The sequence below is a fragment of the Parasteatoda tepidariorum genome, chromosome 3, assembly GCF_982258835.1.
Source record: "Parasteatoda tepidariorum strain Cologne lab strain chromosome 3, Ptep-v5.0, whole genome shotgun sequence".
NCBI lineage: Eukaryota > Metazoa > Arthropoda > Arachnida > Araneae > Theridiidae > Parasteatoda > Parasteatoda tepidariorum.
In genome coordinates, this window is record NC_141757.1 from 93,116,245 (window position 1) to 93,135,188 (window position 18,944).

The 18,944-nt window shown below is 29.9% G+C and overlaps 1 protein-coding gene across 8 annotated transcripts in view; it reads left to right on the plus strand.

Annotated features, from left to right (window-relative positions):
- The window catches only part of LOC107444455 (uncharacterized), a 219,828-nt gene that overhangs the window by 72,330 nt on the left and 128,554 nt on the right, over positions 1-18,944 (plus strand). For 2 of the 8 annotated variants that reach the window (XM_043039087.3, XM_087159801.1), the window contains exon 1: positions 356-513. The exons of 4 other annotated variants lie outside the window; for them this stretch is intronic. The gene's annotated coding sequence lies outside the window, so the exon portion shown is untranslated. Of the gene's footprint in view, positions 1-339; positions 514-18,944 lie in introns of those variants that run through there. 2 more of the 8 variants (XM_087159800.1, XM_016058592.4) reach the window with 2 other exon arrangements.

Sequence of the window (18,944 nt, forward strand, 5' to 3'; positions counted from 1 at the left end):
TACATCAATATCTATTATTTGTGAGGTGGTGACAATAAATTGATAAACTGTTTTCCTTTTTCTCCTTTGTCAAAAACTAGTGTATGTAAATAAATCATCCCTACAACTTTTCCGAAATCTTTCTCCCCCTTCTTACTTCTGATTTCTCTTTCCCACACTACCCCCAAATGCAAGGAAAAAAAGAATAATTTGCCCCTGTTCTAGAACTTTCCTGCAAAATTCCCAGCACCGGCCGAGATGCTGCTTCGAAAGGGGTTAACAAAAGTAGGAGCTACAACAAAAGGATCCCGAAAATCGCGCCAAAACTATCCGCGGTGTACATTTTCCTCCCTCCTCCATATTACAGCAACCCTGTAGTCGGAACGTTTGGAGAGAGCTGCTTCGTTTCGCCCAGTGCGTCACTATGAAGTGTTTAGAATGAGTTGTGTTGATATGTTCTGTATCAAAAAATGATCTGTTTTGAAATAGGATTACCTTCCAATTCATTGAAAATCAACTGTTCTTCTTAGTAAGGTGAGTACACAAGGTTGTCAGTACGATTTTCTTTGCATGTACCTTAATTAAAGTTACATCTTCGATCACCGGGTTGGCGTAGTTCTAAATTACGATGGTAGCGGTAGAATTTGTCGTGTCTATGCGGCATTACCTCTACTCTTTTTCCAGCGCATATCCATGTGAAGTCGCTTTATTAATAACATCACATTTGTTACTATTAAATTATTCACGAATACGGCACATATATACTTTTTCGTAATTGGTAGATAGTTTTTATTATTTTTATATGACTGTCATGTATTTAGATTTTTTTTTTGTGAAGGATTGTTTCAAACCTAACTTTGCTTTATATTTTTTGTTTTTAAATAACAATATCCATAGGATTTAATTTTTACTTCGTTGTTAAGTTTTGTATGTACAATTTTAAAATAGGCATTATCCATATGGTGTTAAAACCTACGACGCACATATTTGCATTCATGATATTTAATTTTATTTATGATTTTGTTAATTGACATCTTTTAAGAAGTAGGTTATGTAAATCAAGGAATTTTTTTTCATCTTTCAAATTTAGATTTGTTCATTTATATCAAACTGAAAAATGACTTTTTTGAGGCCCGATATAATTTAATTTTTCTTAGTTATAAACTAGTTGGAAATGAAATTATTTTATTGATAAGAATCATAATGATTGTATATTTGTTAATTGAATCAACACTGATGTAATTATTTAATAAAATGTAAATGATCTGAAAGGAAAATTAATTTTGTGTCCCCATAATTTAAACATCCTGATTACAAAATCTCAGCAGCTGCAGCTATTTATTCACACATACATATACATATTAAAAATTTGGAAATTTTTCTATGTTAAACTATATTAAAGTTTTCCTTTTTCTGTAAAAGTACCGAAAAAATATTAATCATGTTCTCTATTCAACTGATTTTCGTGACCCCCGTCGGAAGGAAATTGATGAGTGCTATGTTGTCGGGATCAAGTTAGGACGTGACATTCACGTCTGACAATCCTTGTAAGTGGGCGCCTGTTTTTGGGGGCTTGAAACATGCCGACTGTTATTTCGAGTTAATGTATTTTTGAAGCGAATCAAGTTTTTAATCAAGCATTATCTTACTGTCTCAGTTTCTTGGAATTATTTAATTAAAGTATAAAATATTTTATATAATCTGATAAATCTTTAACAGGGTTCTGAAAGTCAAATATAAAACCACTTGGACGAAATTAACTAACTGGACGTCATATTAATCAGTATTCATTGACATAACTAAAAAATACCTGGCAAAAATTTATCTCATTGAGTTTTATAAGTACTAGCAGTCCAATAAAGCCAAGATGCATTTGTAGAAGTCAAATAAAAAACCCTTATTTTGACGAATAAATCCGAAAAACTTGTATTTATTAATATCCCTTGGTATAATTAAAAATTTCTTGGTTAAAATTTTTTGCTTTGTTTTAAATTTTATGAGATCGATTAGTTACTTAGTTTGACGACTTTCGATTCTAATAAACGATTTAGTTTACGAATATTCTCTCCCCATAAGAAATGCGACATATACAAATGATTCTCAGTGAACCGCTGTGGCTCAGGGGATAGAGCGCTCGCCCCTCAATAAGGCGACTCAGGTTCAAATCTCACCAATCGATGTGAATTCTGATCCCCTGTTCGCACTGACCGCAGTGCTAATGTAAAATATTCTCAGCGGTAAAGGGATAGTGGTTTAGAATCCCTTTGCCGGTGGGCTAACCGTAGGAGGTTTTCGTGATTTTTCTCTCCTTGGAACGTTAATGCCGGTTACTAGCAGCATAAAAGTCCCTTAGGAAGACTAGACTTCCCATAGTGCCAAAAGTCCAAAATTATAAGAAAATGGGTAGTCGTACTCGTAAACTCAGAATTGCGTGGGTTTTTCAACGTCTGTTCTAAAATAAAATAGAAAACTTTAGTCTCTGTTCCTTTCTAAGACCCTCTCCGACTTAAAGACTGTATCTCATTTTTAGCAAATTTTGGTGAATGACCAAGTAGTATTGATAAAGATATCCGACGGTCTAAGTCTGATTACTGGAGAAATTCTATTATCTTATATAAATAATTCGGTTCTTGAGAATCTATTTGATGATACTAAGCAACTCAGTGATTTCGCTTACACTCTATGACGTGTTAAATAAGCCGAAAATCGTAGGGACGCATAAGTAAGATGCGTCCTCTTAGACGCGTTATTCTTCGGCGAGTTAAAAAAAAAAGAAGAAAACTTGCAGACATATGTAGACAAAATTTTAGCAGAATTTAATGTTATGCAATTCTTTGTTTTGCCTATCAATTGATATTGCAATCATGAGTGTAAATATTAATAAATGGTTAAAAATATAGATGAATCATATTTTAAATAGGGAACCGCTTTTAGTAAAAAGGGATTTAGAAATATGGAAGTCGTATGTTTTAAGGACCCGTTGTTTTCTATAGCAGAATTATGTAACGATTGATTCCTCTACCTAGTGATTTTACAAAACGGGGAGCATTGATAAAACGAAAGTGGTGCTGAGAGTTTTTTTCTCCTTAAACCAGGGTTCCCATTTGGTTTGGAAAAATGCAACATTGGTTGTAAATTAACGTTAATGTTGGCAAGAATTTTCTATATTCAGTTAACATTTTTATGTTTTCAGGTCTGATAAGACAAACTTGTCATGCAGATATAATTCTTAACAAAATAACATTATGGCGGTAGCAAATGTATTTATCTTCATCATCATCCACATTTCTCTACCACAATTACTTTTTTCTAAGTTGAAGAATTTTCTGCAATTGTCATTTGTATTGAATTGGTATTTCGTCATTTAGATTTCTAAATTTAATAACATGCGATGATCTAGTTTAAGTATTGAACAGTACATTAATGTTCTTAATAACAAAAAAAGGCTGTTTTCAAGGGATAGAAATGCTTTTTAGACAGATTCCTCGATGTTTTTATCGATTTTGAAGCTGATTTTCTGAAATCGATTAAAATGTCCAAGTTTTTCTAACCTCCCTACTTAAAAAACGCAAGACAAAAAAGAAATAAAAAATTATGCAGTGGAGTTTTTCAATTGAAAGGTTAAATTTATTGTTAAAATTTAATTCAGTAAGATTATTTTTAAAATTTTAAAGTGAAAGAAATTGCTAACAAAATATGTTTTTCTTTTTTAAATTAGACTTACGTAACGACTTCTAAATTAGTTTTATTAATATATGCAAATAGTCACTCTATACTTAAAGATGACCAAACTTAATGTATCTGAAAATTATCACTTTTCCATGGGCATAATTGGATATTTTTCCAGAAGAGGTTTGTTATCTCAAAACGAAAGTGAAAGTAGAAGAACTTTAATTGAGGAAAAGGATTTTTCTTTTTCTTTCTTATTAATTAAAATGAAAATGAAAGGAAAACAAATTTAATTAAGGAAAAATTAATAGTTCTAGATAAATGACAAAGAAGTAATTGATTATTGAGTATTTTAATCACGATAAAAATATTTCAATTGCCTTAATATTCTATAATTAAACTTATTACATGTCTGCATTTTTTTTTTTTTTTTTTTTTTTTTTTTTTGTCCAAGGATGATACCCACGTTTGACTATTTCTAACAAAAGTAATGATAGCTTAGTCTAGAAATTACAATTGCAAATAATTCAAATTTGTCCTCAACTACTGTAAACTGCATATTTTTCGTAGCTATTACAAAGTAGTTAGTACTGTTAGGTCGTTTTAAATGTTCTTTTTCAGAATATTAGTGATGATTTTTACTGAGGGGAAGCTGACTATAAATTTATGTTTTTTTAAAAATAAAAGCCGAATTTTTTTTTTCACAAATATTTTTAAGTGCTTCCTTACTGAATATACAAGGAGCAATGTGTCTTTTTCATGGACGAAAATCTTTACCCTTTCTCTCTTTTAACCCCCTTTTGAAATAATAGCCCATCCCTCTGGCAATTCAAGTTGTCTAATGTAATTGGTTTGTCTTGTACATTGTTTCTTTATAAAACATCGACGATAGACGACGATTTCTTTCTTCAATTTTTTTTTTTTTTTGTGCATTGAATGGAGCGATTATTTTGTTTTACGCATCAATTTCCTTTTCATATTTTATAACATAACCTGGGGTCTGTCCAGACATTTTGTGAAAGTTCCGTTTTTTGTCAAATTGTGAAAAAATTACTCACTTTCTTTCAACCAGGGTCCTGTGTTATGAATTTGTGCAAATAGGGTCCGGTTGTTGCAAAAACCTTTTTCAAGGAATTTTTAAATTGTTAATATATACAAAGATTATGCTCAGCACTGTAAAATTATAATAAAAAAAATTGAATTTTCAAAAATAAACAGCAATTGCTGCTTATAAATTAGAGATGCAACATACAAATATTTGGTATTTAACCTATACTGCTGAACGCAGAATATTCATTTCGGACGAATAATGGAAGAATCGTCTGCCGAAGACAAAACTTAATTCGTTTACATCCATCTTTCTTATTTTCTGCCCTGGGAAAGGTTTATTCAATTAACAAAACAATAATGAAGATAAACAAATTTGTGAAGGATCCGATTAAAAGATAAATTATTTTGTGAAGGGTCCATTTTAAAGTTAAAATATTTTGTGAAGGGTCTATGACAAATGTTAAGGAAGGGAAAAACAAATGTTAATGAATTAAGTTTTGTCTTTCTCAGACGCTTCTTCCTTTATTCGTCCGAAATGAATATTCGGTTTTCAGCTGTGTAAGCTAAATACCAAATATTTGTATGTTGCATCGGTAATTTAGTAGCTGCAAATGCTGTTCATTTTCTAAAATTTAATTTTTTTAATTATTTATTTTACAGTGTTGAGCATAATCTTGTATGTCTTGACAATTTAAAAACTAGTTGAAATTTTTTTTTTTTTTTGCAATAACGGACCCTATTTGCTCAAATTCACAAAAGCGGACCCTGATTGAAAGAATGTGACTTAACGTTTATTTTATATTCTCAAATTACAAGAAATTTTTTTTTCCAATTTTACAAAAACGGACCTTTCACAAAATGTCTATACAGACCCCTGGTTATATTTGGGCGAAATAAGTCTTGATGGTCTTTATCCATTATTACTTATTTAAACATAGACGACTATATCCTTTGTGTTTTTCTGTAATTTTAGTAGTTGTAGTTCTGTGTTTTTCTGTAGTATAGTTTTTTTCTGTATTTAATGAAGATAAGTACCTTATACTTTAATTTTCATATTTTATAACGTTTGAAAGCAAAATTACTAAATTTCTTTTAGCTAGTTTAACTAAAAAATTTTTTTCTTTAAACTTTATGAAGCAAACACTAATGAAGAAAATGCTGCTAACGAAGTAAGTAATTTAAATAATTTTCTCCACGACAAATAAACGAAGTGCCTCAAGCTAAAAGGTAAGTGTCCGAGAGAAGATGATGTATCAATTGATTTCATAAAAAAAAAGGAAAAACAAAGAAGTTTTGTAATTATAAACTGTTTTGCAAAATGCTTAACTATATATCTTTGTCTACTTAAACATACTATAGTCCAGTAATATGGGGTCGTGTAAAGTTTTATTATGAAAAGACTTAAGAATCCGGTGTTAAATGACTAGAATGATAGTCAATCGATATCTAATGTAATATTATACTTAATAAAAATAGATCAAGGCATTATTTTGTTTGTATCCAAACAAGCTTGTAGGTAGGTCGTTGATATGACGACAATTTGTGTTCTGTTCTAGAAATTCTTCCTAGTATCACTGCATTGAATACAGTTACCTACCTAGAGTTGATTTTATTAGAAACTTAGTCGACTAGTTTTGTTACATAAAATTCTGTGATGGTATACTTTATAGACGTTAGCATTTGTTTCTGTAACATTTTTCAATCGATATGGCGATAAAATATCTGCCGTTTTACAACATTCAAACGTAGTTTTGTTCAATTGGAGGAAATTTTATGGACGTTAACAGCTGATAAATCGATGGAGGTTAGTTTAAAATTCCAGTTCGTAATGTAAACCATTAACCACAATTTCAGTTCATAAAATTTTTATTGAACTACAGGGCTGTCGGTAGGGCATATACCACCAATATTGCTAAAACTGACCTTTTTCGATGTACCTTTTCTCAGCATCTAAACGAGATATTGCTTCAGTTTTTTTCTTCACAGAATATTTACATATACATATATACTCTTATGTTAACTGTTAATACTTATCTTTGGCAGAATTTTTTTTAACGAAATTATTAACTAAAAACTTATAATTTTATAAAAAGTTTCATCATTTTTTAGCAAAAATCTTTCATAACTCAAAAAGTGTTCCTGTTAAGGCTAAAACATTATCACAGTATACAATTGATGTAATCTCAAATATCCCCAAGATATTTGAAAACGATATAAGTAGTTTCTTAGAAAAATACATCGAAAGAGTCAGTTTAAGCGTTATTGATATATACCACACAGACTCCTCTTAGAGTTAATAATACATAAGTTCATAATATGTACATTTATTTGTAAGCTTAAATGCATGTTTTTCTAACCGTAACTCTTTTAGATACAAGAAGAAAAAAACATTTGTTTATCTTTAACGCATAAAAATGATTAACTGAAAGCCATTACCGTTAGACATGCTGAACCTCATTAGATAAAAAGAAGTCTTTATGTTCATGTTATTTCTTACTACTTTCGAATTAAACGAAATTAAAAATATTAGTTTGATTCAGTTAGTATTTATATGATCAAATTATGGTGAAAGTATTGACATTTTAAAGGTAAAATCCGTTTTTACCGGAAAATGTTTCGGAATAAAAAGTCTGGTATATCGTTATTTTTACTTATAATAAATAATACCATAAAATTTACGGTAAAAATGTATTCTATGTATGATGCATCCTGAGGGCCGGTACTTCATACTGTAATTTTACCCGGAATGTTTACAGTGTAATCTCAATTTTTCTTGTTTAATTTTTCTCTTTGCAAATTTTGACTTGAAATTTTTGTAAATTTTGGACTGTAACTTTCATATAAAAATTTTTTAGATCTCTGTGGCCTGAGACTTAAAGAAATCTTATCGATTCAAAGGATTTAAAATAATCTTTCACGGTTAGACTCGACTATTAATGAGTTAGAACTTGTCAGTAAAATAATTTCCTTGAGAACTTTGATATTTGAGATTTTCTTTATTTCTTTCTTTGAATTTTATTAGGTTTAAATTGATTGTGGGAATGCGTCTATTATAAAAGTGTTTACTCAAAAAATAATGCTTTGTTAGCATTGCTTTGTAGTTCAATACAAGATCTATCAATTATATTTACAATAATTTCACTGAGAATTTCAATACATTAAGTTTTTAATTTTGAAAACGTTTTGATTTGTTTCCCTCTTCAAAATGATTATTTTATTAGTTTTTTTTTCATTTCTTAATTGAAAAAAAATAAATAAATAAAAATGCTTGCAAACTTAGATATTTGAGGCTTTTAAGTTTGAAGGTAAATAAGTTTTTAAGTTTCCAATCGTCAAAGTATTTTCAAGTAATTCTGGATAAATCAACGAACAAATAAAAGTTGTACAATAATTACTCATACTCACGAAATTTATAGTTTAAAATTAAAAGTTGAAAGCATTTTAATAATAGAAAGTGAAAAATGGTTCTGAAAAAACTTCTATTATCAATATACAAGAACTACCAAACAATATGTTAAAATTTAAATTTGTGTTTTATGCTCGATATAAAAAAAATCGATTATACAAATTACCTGGATATTGATCAAAAATTACAGACACTAAAACTATCTAACATGTTTAAATTAAGACGGATGTACTATGCTCAATCATTTCACAAGGTCAGTTTTAAATTGAAACTGTTTCGATCATAAAATGCTTTTAAAGAACCTGACAAAGGTAAGATACGCTGAACTGTCAACTATATATTTGTCTTTAAGGCGGCAAAGTGAGAAAGGAAAGGGAAAAAAATATGCAGAATGAAAACCTTGGAGCTAATGAAAAAAGAAACCTTGAGGGAAAAAGCCATCAACCCTATGACACGTGATCTTGAAACAACGTATAGTGTGCGTTAAGTGGTGTTTAACACCCATTAAAAGCATGTCTTTAATCAAGTGATTAGAAAAAACGCCATTAATTAAAACGTTTCTTTTAGTTATATAATTTGCTGTTTCAAAAAAAAAGTGGAACGAGAAAAAGTGAAGGATTTCCGATAAATGTAATAAGATATTTAAATTTAAAAAAATATACACTATTGTAAAGAATATGATTATAGATATTGATGACATTTTTTATTACGAATTAGTCGCTTAGATTAATCGTTCACAAATCTTCCTTAAGTTGTTTGCGAACTTAAATCTGTAAGAATTTGCAAGATAAAACTGACTGCTAAATTTCGCTCAATTTACAAACAATTGCTGTAGATGATTTAATTATCCGAATTTTTTTTCTTCTTTAGTATTTAGTACGATACTTAATTTCAAACATCATATTTAGTAATTGTTATATCAGTTTTTAGAAATATGTTGGTAATTTATATAACCGATTTTTAGGATAAATGGTTATAAATACCTGATTAAAAATCAGATTTTGTAATAAATTTGAATAATTCCGACTACAATGAACACCGAATAATAGTTTTTATTAAAAATTACAAAGACTTACAATGAGTTTTTTTAATTATACATAAGCACTGCTTTAACCCATTGTTGTTTAACTCATAATTATTCTGTAATTTTTTTCAATATTTATTATATTAATATTTTATTTTACAATACCCACCATGTTGACACTCATTATTTAGGTAATAGTAGAACAGATTTGTTGGCCACCCTTTCAGCGTCACCATATTAGGTGGGTCAACGTTGCTTCCACACTAGGGACAGATTGTACCAGGGGTCTGTCCAGACATTTTCTGAAAGGTCCGTTTTTCGTGAAATTGTGAAAAAATTACTCACATTCTTTCAACCAGGGTCCACTTTTATGAATTGTGCAAATAGGGTCCGGTTATTGCAAAACACTTTTTCAATGAGTTTTTAAATTGTAAATAGATACAAGATTATGCTCGGCAATGTAAAATTATAATTAAAAAAAGGAAATTTTCAAAAATAAACAGCGATTGCTGCTTCTAAACTAGAGATGCAACATACAAATATTTGGTATTTAGCCTATACTGCTGAACGCAGAATATTCATTTCGGACGAATAATGAAAGAATCGTCTGCCGAAGACAAAACTTAATTCGTTTACACCCATCTTTCTTGTTTTCTGCCCTGGGAAGGGTTTATTCGATTAACAAAACAATAATGAAGATAAACAAATTTGTGAAGGGTCCGATTAAAAGAAAAATCATTTTGTGAAGGGTCCGTTTTTAAGATAAAATATTTTGTGAAGGGTCCGTTTTTATGAAAAGATATTTCGTGAAGGGTCCGTTAACGGACCCAAATTTCTTCTAAACAGACCCCTGTGTACAGACAATGAAGGAACATGCATGCCTTGTTCGAGATTCGAACCCAGGACCTTTTTGAAGTGAGGTCAGCTTCCTGACCACTTCACCTGCCGGTCGGCAATATTAATAATAAATGTCGTGAAACTAATTGAGAAATAGCTGCAAAAAAGCTTGCATACAAACTATTGATTGAATCCATTCTTTCTATTTGAGTCAGTCGAATTGGATTATTTAATCAAATCCCTTGCTTCAAATTAATTCTTGGAATTCGAATCTGAGTCAATGTTATTTCTTTATTCCTGATTTATTTCTTAAATTCATATGATGAATTCTCTTAACAGAGATTGTAAACTTTTGATGGACAATGGAATTTGTTTGCATCCATTTAAGTTGTTTTAAAATGAAATAAAGTGGAATCGGTAACTAACAATTAACAAGAACTGGTTTTTCAGCTTGTAAGGCCAAAAAATAAAATGAGAAGTTAGCATCTTTAAATATAATATGAAACCAGGTTTGTCTGGATTATTCGAAATTCGTATAGAGTTGAAATATTTTCTTACCTCATTTTTAAATACATGTTTTTTTCCTAATTGAGTTATTAAAAACAGAATTTGAGGTTCACAGAAAATTGGGGTTATCATTATTCTGTGACATATGTGAATCTCCATTTTTAAAAAATTCCTCAGTTAGACTAAAATATTCAATGATAATTTAATTTCGTCCGCATTTCTTTAAAGTGCTTAAATTTTATCCGCTTAAAAAATAAATATTAATAATAATAAAAAAAATTAGTTTGTCTTGATTATCTCGCATTTGTATTGAAATTAAAGTCAAAATATTTCATCAAATTTGAAACTATTATTTCTCAATCCAGTCTGAGATTTGTGCCCAATTTTTTGGCCTTAGTTGCTCCGCATTTCTCATATTTCATGTTTAAAAATCTTTATTAAGGTTGAACGATTTTTTACACATGACATTTTAAGATGGTTCTTACAATAGTTTTAACTATCATGTTAAAAACCTCAAGAATTACATAATTGTAATACTATAAATATAATACTTTTTCAGGGTTTTTTTTCCAACTGAAGGTCCGTTTTTGTGAAATTGTAATAAATCGATTCATTATGTGAAAATAGGTTCATGTTGCTTTTAAGATTTTTTTTAAAAACTCACAAAAATCAGTAGTTTGTTCAAACGTATTACAAATTTGGGAAAAATCTGCTCTTCATTCGAAAATTAACACACATTATTATAAGAATCTGTTTTCTTTCTGCCAAAGCCTTCTTTTTTACTAATATGTGAGAAAAAGATTCTGTTTTTGAGAGGAAAAAAAAAGAAAAACACATTAAAACCATCATAGTCAATAAGATTCATGTCTTCAAAAAAAATTCTAAAATTAAAATTACGAATTAAATATGCCCTCATTTCTATTTTTCAAAAGAATTTTGTTAAGTTAACATTTTTACATTGAATAATATTGTGAAGGGTTCGTTTTCTTGATGAAATGTTGTGTGAAAGATATATAAAAACCAATTATAGTGTACCAATTATAATTTCTAAGAGATTTGCTTTAACGATTAAAAAAGAAATAGTGAGGGGACCATTAAAGGTCACAAATTTCTCCTAAAATAACGCCTGCTATTTATAACCCTTGCAAATGATAGCTAAATTGTCATTTAGATCTATTTATAATTATAATTTACAACTCATTCTGCTGTTAAATTCATTATTTTGATTATCTTAAATAGGTAAAATTGATAAGTTATATATGATATCTGTGATTTTTAAAACCATTTTCCTTTTACAGATTTCTTTAACGAACTATTTGCAACGATCAAAATTTTTGCAAGTTATTTTTTCCTACGAATTCTTTACTTTTAATTTAAATTTAAGAATTTTTTAATTTAAAATACTTTTAAATTAGCATTAACTTAACTTTACTTTTAATTTAAATTTTAATTAGGAACTATTTATTTGCTTTAATATTTTAATAGTTCTGCCTTAATAATGTTTTATATGCCCCATACTGCATTTTATTCCTAAAATGGACTCATTTCTCATTTAATAATGAATTCAAAAACATTTACTATTTTTTGTTAATAATTTTAACTTCATTTTCTAAAATTTTATTTGCCTTTTTTTCATATTTTATTCATAAAAATCTATGTATGTTCTGTTCGCTAATTATCTAATACAACTTACCGATACTATCCTTACTGCACCATAAAAAATTCCATATCAAATTCCGGAAAAAAATACCAGTAGGATACTTAGGATGCCGGTACTTTTTACCGTAAAATCCATTTTTGCCGAAACAAAAAAATCTGATGTACCGTAATTTTTACAGTAGTAATTTACGTAAAATCACTGAATCACTCTTATTAAATAAATATCAAAAAAATTACCGTATAATATTTTGCAATGGATTTTACGGATGATGCACTAAAAGTGCTGGTACTACTTGATATCGTAATATAATCTTACAGTGTACTTTCAATGATTTTTTTTGCTTCTATTATTATTATTATAAGTTTAGTTAGCATTGCAGAAACGTATTTTGAAACTAAATTTGTCGTATTTCCAAAACGTTATGTAATTCACTTTCTTATCGGATATTCTGATCAACTTCCGTGTAATTATTCTAATCCTACTGTCACTTCTTAGGTCTTAGTCATGGGATATTATTTCCTCAGATTAAGATATATTCGAATGCATAATATATATTCTTTTATCAAGACATTAAGTTAACTTTTAATGATTGTTTTCATTGATTTTATCAAAGATTTCTTCTTGATGACTTTTGATATAAAATTAATTAAATTTTTTATTTTTGTGGAAGTCATGTTTTACATCTCGGAGTGCTTTGAATATGTATTTTTTATGTATGATGTATGTATTTTTGAAAAAGAAAAAAAATCTGTATAATAACAATTACAAGAGATGGTTAAACGAATAAAATGTTCGACGCAGTTTGTCGATCTCCACTGACGATTTTCCGGTGCCAATTTTTGCTATTGTCGAACAGTTATGAATTTTATACTTATGAATTTTATACTGTTGAAACATTTTAAACCACGTTAGATCACGATATCGCGGAATTCGCTGCAACTTTGATACAGTGTATCGTGAAAATTAATCCATCTTGAACTTGATTACTCCGTAATATAGGTACAGTAACATGGTTAATTTTAAATTTTTCCCCGCCAGGTTCAAAGTTGGACCCTTTTCAAAAAATTTTTTTCTTCTTAAGACTAACCCTATTCAGATTTCTCAGTGCTCCGAATTGAACTGCTCGAATTACTTATTTATTTATTTTTAAAGTAAAAGAAAATGATGAATTTCTAGTTAGATTGTTTGTGTCAAGCTTATTACAGTTATTGCAACGTTTGATTGTGTGAGACAATCACTCCCAACTGCTCCAAATGTGTTAAAATAATGCTCCGTAATGCTCTCAAAATACAAAGCATCCACTCTTTGGAATTATAATGTTGCTCAGTTAATTAAACCAGGGGTCTGTCCAGACATTTTGTGAAAGGTCCGTTTTTCGTGAAATTGTGAAAAAATTACTCACATTCTTTCAACCAGGGTCCGCTTTTATGAATTTGTTCAAATAGGGTCCGTTATTGCAAAAAAAAAAACTTTTTCAAGGAGTTTTTAAATTGTAAAGACATACAAGATTATGCTAAACACTGTAAAATTATAATTAAAAAAATTAAATTTTAAAAATAAACAACAATTGCTGTTTCTAAATTAGAGATGCAACATACAAATATTTGGTTTTTAGCCTATACTGCTGAATGCAGAATATTCATTTCGGACGAATAATGGAAGAATCGTCTGCCGCAGACAAAACTTAATTCGTTTACATCCATCTTTCTTCTTTTCTGCCCTGGGAAGGGTTTATTCAATTAACAAAACAATAATGAAGATAAACAAATTTGTGAAGGGTCCGATTAAAAGAAAAATAATTTTGTGAAGGGTCCGTTTTTAAGTTAAAATATTTTGTGAAGGGTCCGTTTTTAAGTTAAAATATTTTGTGAAGGGTCCGTTTTTATGAAAATATATTTTGTGAAGGGTCCGTTAACGGACCCAAATTTCTTCTAAACAGACCCCTGTAAACACAACAGCTTTCTTATCACTGCTCAGAAATTTCAAAAATTATGATATTTTGCAAACATGCTGCAGCTTTAACGCCGTTCAAACTTGAACGTAGAATCTTATACTATCTTAAATTTGATGACGTGGTAATTAATTTCCGAATGGGAATGTGTTTCAATTTAGAGTCCTGTTACAATTCCAGCAAATTTATACTATACTATGGTTCATGATGCATATAATAAGATTCAACATTGTTGGAGGCTGGATATTTTTCGTCCTCCAAAGTCTTCAGTAATTTGCATTCACGTCTTACTACCTTCAATTATTGCCTGCGCATGATAAGCTGTGCAAATTTACCTAAGACATTCCTCTCCTATGGTACATAAAAGGCGTTGGCTTGTGTTTGTTGTAGAAACCGGTGATAATCTCTCATCTTCTTATAACCGTCATTCTGTTTAAACGTTCACCTTCAAGCACTCTTCTTCATAAATTTAAGATTGGAAGAACGTGTTTGTGAATTTAAGAAAATTATCTTTTAGAGTCTATGAGAATTTTTTTATCTTCAGAATTATATTTTTTTGTCCTTTATATCTTATAATATACACCAAAGCACGAACGTCGCTCGTGATTATTATTTTATTTTTATTATTACCAAAAATTAAAAAGATTCATTTTTGCTCTTTTTCCTACCAATGCAAACACGATTTAAAACTACATTCACATCACGAGTAATATTAACGCGATTTAATATCGCGTTTCTTATTTTCACGATTTTAAAATCTAATATTGAGATACGTATTCAGGCGATTTTAAAAAATTCCGAAATATTTATCCTAAACGTTTTGAGACTCCATATTTGAAAAGAAGTATTTTAAAATTTCAATTTATTTTATTGTAGTTTAAATAGTTCTTTTTAAGAATCGATGGCAACTGTTGCAGCACGGATTCTGGATACGAAAGGGAACTTGGATTAAGAAATTTTTCTAAAATCTGTGTAATGTAACAACTCACGTTCTAACCGATGATCTGGCTTTTTCCAATTCATATTCATTTGGAACCCATACGAAATATTTTTCATAAAACTAATTTGGTGTAAAACTACGAGCTGTTTTCCTCGTTTCCTTTTAAAAAAAATCCGTATTATATAACAAATCATGTTCCTACTAATCATATGATTTTTTTCCAATTCATATTCAGGGGTCCGCTTAAACGGACCCTTCACAAAATATCTTTTCATAAAAACGGACCCTTAACAAAACGTTTTTACTTAAAAACGGACCCTTCAAAAAATAATTTATCATGTAATCGGACCGTTCACAAATTTGTTTATCTTCATTATTGTTTTGCTAATTGAATAAACCCTTCTCAGGAACGAAAACAAGAAAGATGGATGTAAACGAATTAAGTTTTGTATTCGGCAGACGATTCTTCCATTATTCGTCCGAAATGAATATTCTGCGTTCAGCAGTATAGGCTAAATACCAAATATTTGTATGTTGCATCTCTAATTTAGTAGCAGCAATTGCTGGTTATTTTTCAAAATTTAATTTTTTTTAAATTATAATTTTACAGTGTTGAGTATAATCTTGTATCTATTTACAATTAAAAAACTCATTGAAAAAGTTTTTTGCACAAATTCATAAAAGCAGGACCTTGGTTGAAAGAATGTGACTTAACGTTTATTTTATATTCACAAATTACGAGTCATTTTTTCACAATTTTACAAAAACGGACCTTTCACAAAATGTCTGGACAGACCCCTGATATTTATGTTGAGCCCATACGAAATATTTATCATTAAACTTATTAGGTGTAGAACTGTGAATTGTATAACTTGTGAATTCTGAAACATTTATCCTAATTCGAATTCCTTTAGAAAATACGGTGTGAGAAAACGACTCACGTTTTTACTAATGATATGTTTTCAAACTCATATTCATGAAGAACCAAAATGAAATACTTTTCAAAAACATATTTATCGTAAAACTATGAGTTAGAAATTCCGACTAACTCAAACTCCTTTCAAAAATCCGTGTGATGTAACAATTCACGCTCTTACTAACTTTCTAAAGAGGCCTTTAAAGAGGATACTAAAGCACGTCAAAAGGGCTTGTCATCGTCTGAGTTCTGAGAAAACCACCCTTTCAAATATGAAGTGGGGGTATTTAAATAGGGGATTCAAATGACTTGCCACCCCATTTCAGTACAGCTGCGAAGTTGTAATAACTTAACTTCCGGTTCTTATGTATGGTCCTAGTACCGCACGGTTGGGTACTAGAAAAAAGGGCCAATAAGCTTCCGGGTAGGGCTCTAGTGAAGTTGCCGGTGAGTTCCTTTCCCTTTACTTACCTACCTGACATTTTTCTTTTAAATGTATTTTCTTTTGAAAGGGGGGAAAGTTTCTTCCTCTCGCACCTGTTTTGGAATATTTTTTTTCTTGGAAGAATGTTGCTCAGGTAGTTGTAAGGATATGAAATTTAGGGGTATGGTGCTTACTCCACCCTTTCTTGTAGGATGGAAATACATCAATGGTAGAATCTTGACTTTTCGAAATGGTAGTGATCAACTTTCGAAGTATCAGAAATTAGGTAAATTTTTACAAAATAAATAAATAAAGCTTCTCTTGGAAATTTTAAACCATGTTGGAGTTTTAATATCATTCAAATTGTTTGCAACCTTAATATAGTGATAGGTTGAGCCATATCATTCTCTTTCTCAAGCTTGATTACAATTACCAGGGGTCTGTCCAGACATTTTGTGAAAGGTCCGGTTTTCGTGAAATTATGAAAAAATTACTCACATTCTTTCAACCAGGGTCCTGCTTTTATGAATTTGCGGAAATAGGGTCCGGTTATTGCAAAAAACTTTTTCAAGGAGTTTTTAAATTGTAAATAGATACAATGCTCAGCACTGTAAAATTATAATTAAAAAAAAATAATTTTCAAAGATAAGCAGCAATTGCTGCTTCTAAATTAAGAGATGCAACATACAAATATTTGGTATTTAGCCGATACTGCTGAACACAGAATATTCATTTCGGACGAATAATGAATGGAAGAATCGTCTGCCGAAGACAAAACTTAATTCGTTTACATCCATCTTTCTTGTTTTCTGCCCTGGGAAGGGTTTATTCAATTAACAAAACAATAATGAAGATAAACAAATTTGTGAAGGGTCCGATTAAAAAAAATTCATTTTGTGAGGGGTCCGTTTTTAAGTTAAAATATTTTGTGAAGGGTCCGTTTTCATGAAAAGATATTTTGTGAAGGATCCGTTAACGGACCCAAATTTCTTCTAATCAGACCCCTGATTACGGTTCAAGGAAATGTGGTTCGTTTTGATTCTAATTAAACCGTTGTTAGACGACCGCTCAATGTTGAATCTATAGCTGAGTGAGATTTGCTTGATACTCGAAAGCCGCACTAACATATTTTTGCAGTCGTTTGTTTGAGTATATTTTGTACGCAGTTGGTGGGACTACGCGAAATTGGGCTTCTTTGAACTTAGAGAGTGTACAAATAGTTTAGTGAGATTAGCTTGATGCTCGAGCCACTCTAACCTATTTTTGCAGTCATTTGTCTATGAATATTTTGTACGCAACTAGTGGAACCTATTATCTGCACTTATTAGCTAATTAGTAAGTGTCATAGATTTAAACAAAAACTTCTTATTTGCTGCTTCTGATTATAATAAGCGTCAGAGAAAAGATATAGATGGTATTTTTAATGCCAATTCAGTAATGAAGCAGCAAAAATGTCTCTTAAACAAACAGAGTTGTACTTATGTTACAATCTTGGTATTTTCTAAATAGGGAACAAAAGAGGAGTCTAGTTATAAAACTCGTTAATCGGATTTTATATTAATAGTTGTTTTTGTTCATATAATCGAGGTTATGAATTCTGTAATTTTTTAAGGCATTTAAGGTGTAGCTATGTAATGAGCCGGCTTAAAAAATTAGTAAATGTGATTGGCATCTTTTTTGTGTGACAAATAAACTATGTACTCATTTTACATTAAACCTAAATTGGAAATGGCTCAATTAGTATCTGACTTTTGATGATCCATTTAAGAAAATGTCTTGTGTCGGTCGAGAGTATATGCAGTAAAGGTTATTGATGGTTCTTTAATGCCAGTCCAGCAATGTAAAATTTCTTATGACAAAAAGATTTGTTCTTATGTTACAATCTGGGGTGCAGTATCTTGCAAATCGGTAGTAATATTTTGTGAACGGAACAACAGAGGATAACTGAGTTATAAAACTCGTTAATCTGCTTAGATTATATTAGGGTTTTTCGTAACAAAGAGGTTCATGTATAATCAAGGTTAAGTACTCTGCAATCATTTTTTTAAAGCACTTAATTTGTAGCTATGTAATTAGCCAGCTTTAAAAAACTGGTAAATTCGCCTGAAGTGCTTGACATCTTTTTTGTGCAACAAGTTGTATTCTTTATAAATCAAATCTAAATTGAAAGTTGTTCAATTAGTATCTGATTTTTGATGTCTTCTGTTTCCATTCAAGAAAATGTCTTGTGTTGGTCGAGAGCAGATGGCAAAGAAGAATCGTCCTTGACCACAGCTGCTAACCAAGGAAAATTTTGTAGAGCAAAAATTTGGGGACTAGTTTCAGCCCCACCCTTTCCGCTTTCTGCTTTGCTAAATGTATGTTGCATTTCCTCCATTTTCGGAATTCATCTATCTAAGTTCTATATGTACTGGTAATTAATTTTCATGTACTGTTAAAAATATAGATGTCTAAAAAAAAAGGAGGAATAATATCAAGTAAACATGCTTATTTATAACTTAAATGATTATTACGCATTGAAAAAAATTTTTTTTACATGAAAAATATTTCAATTTTTTTTTAAATGTTAATCTAGAAATAT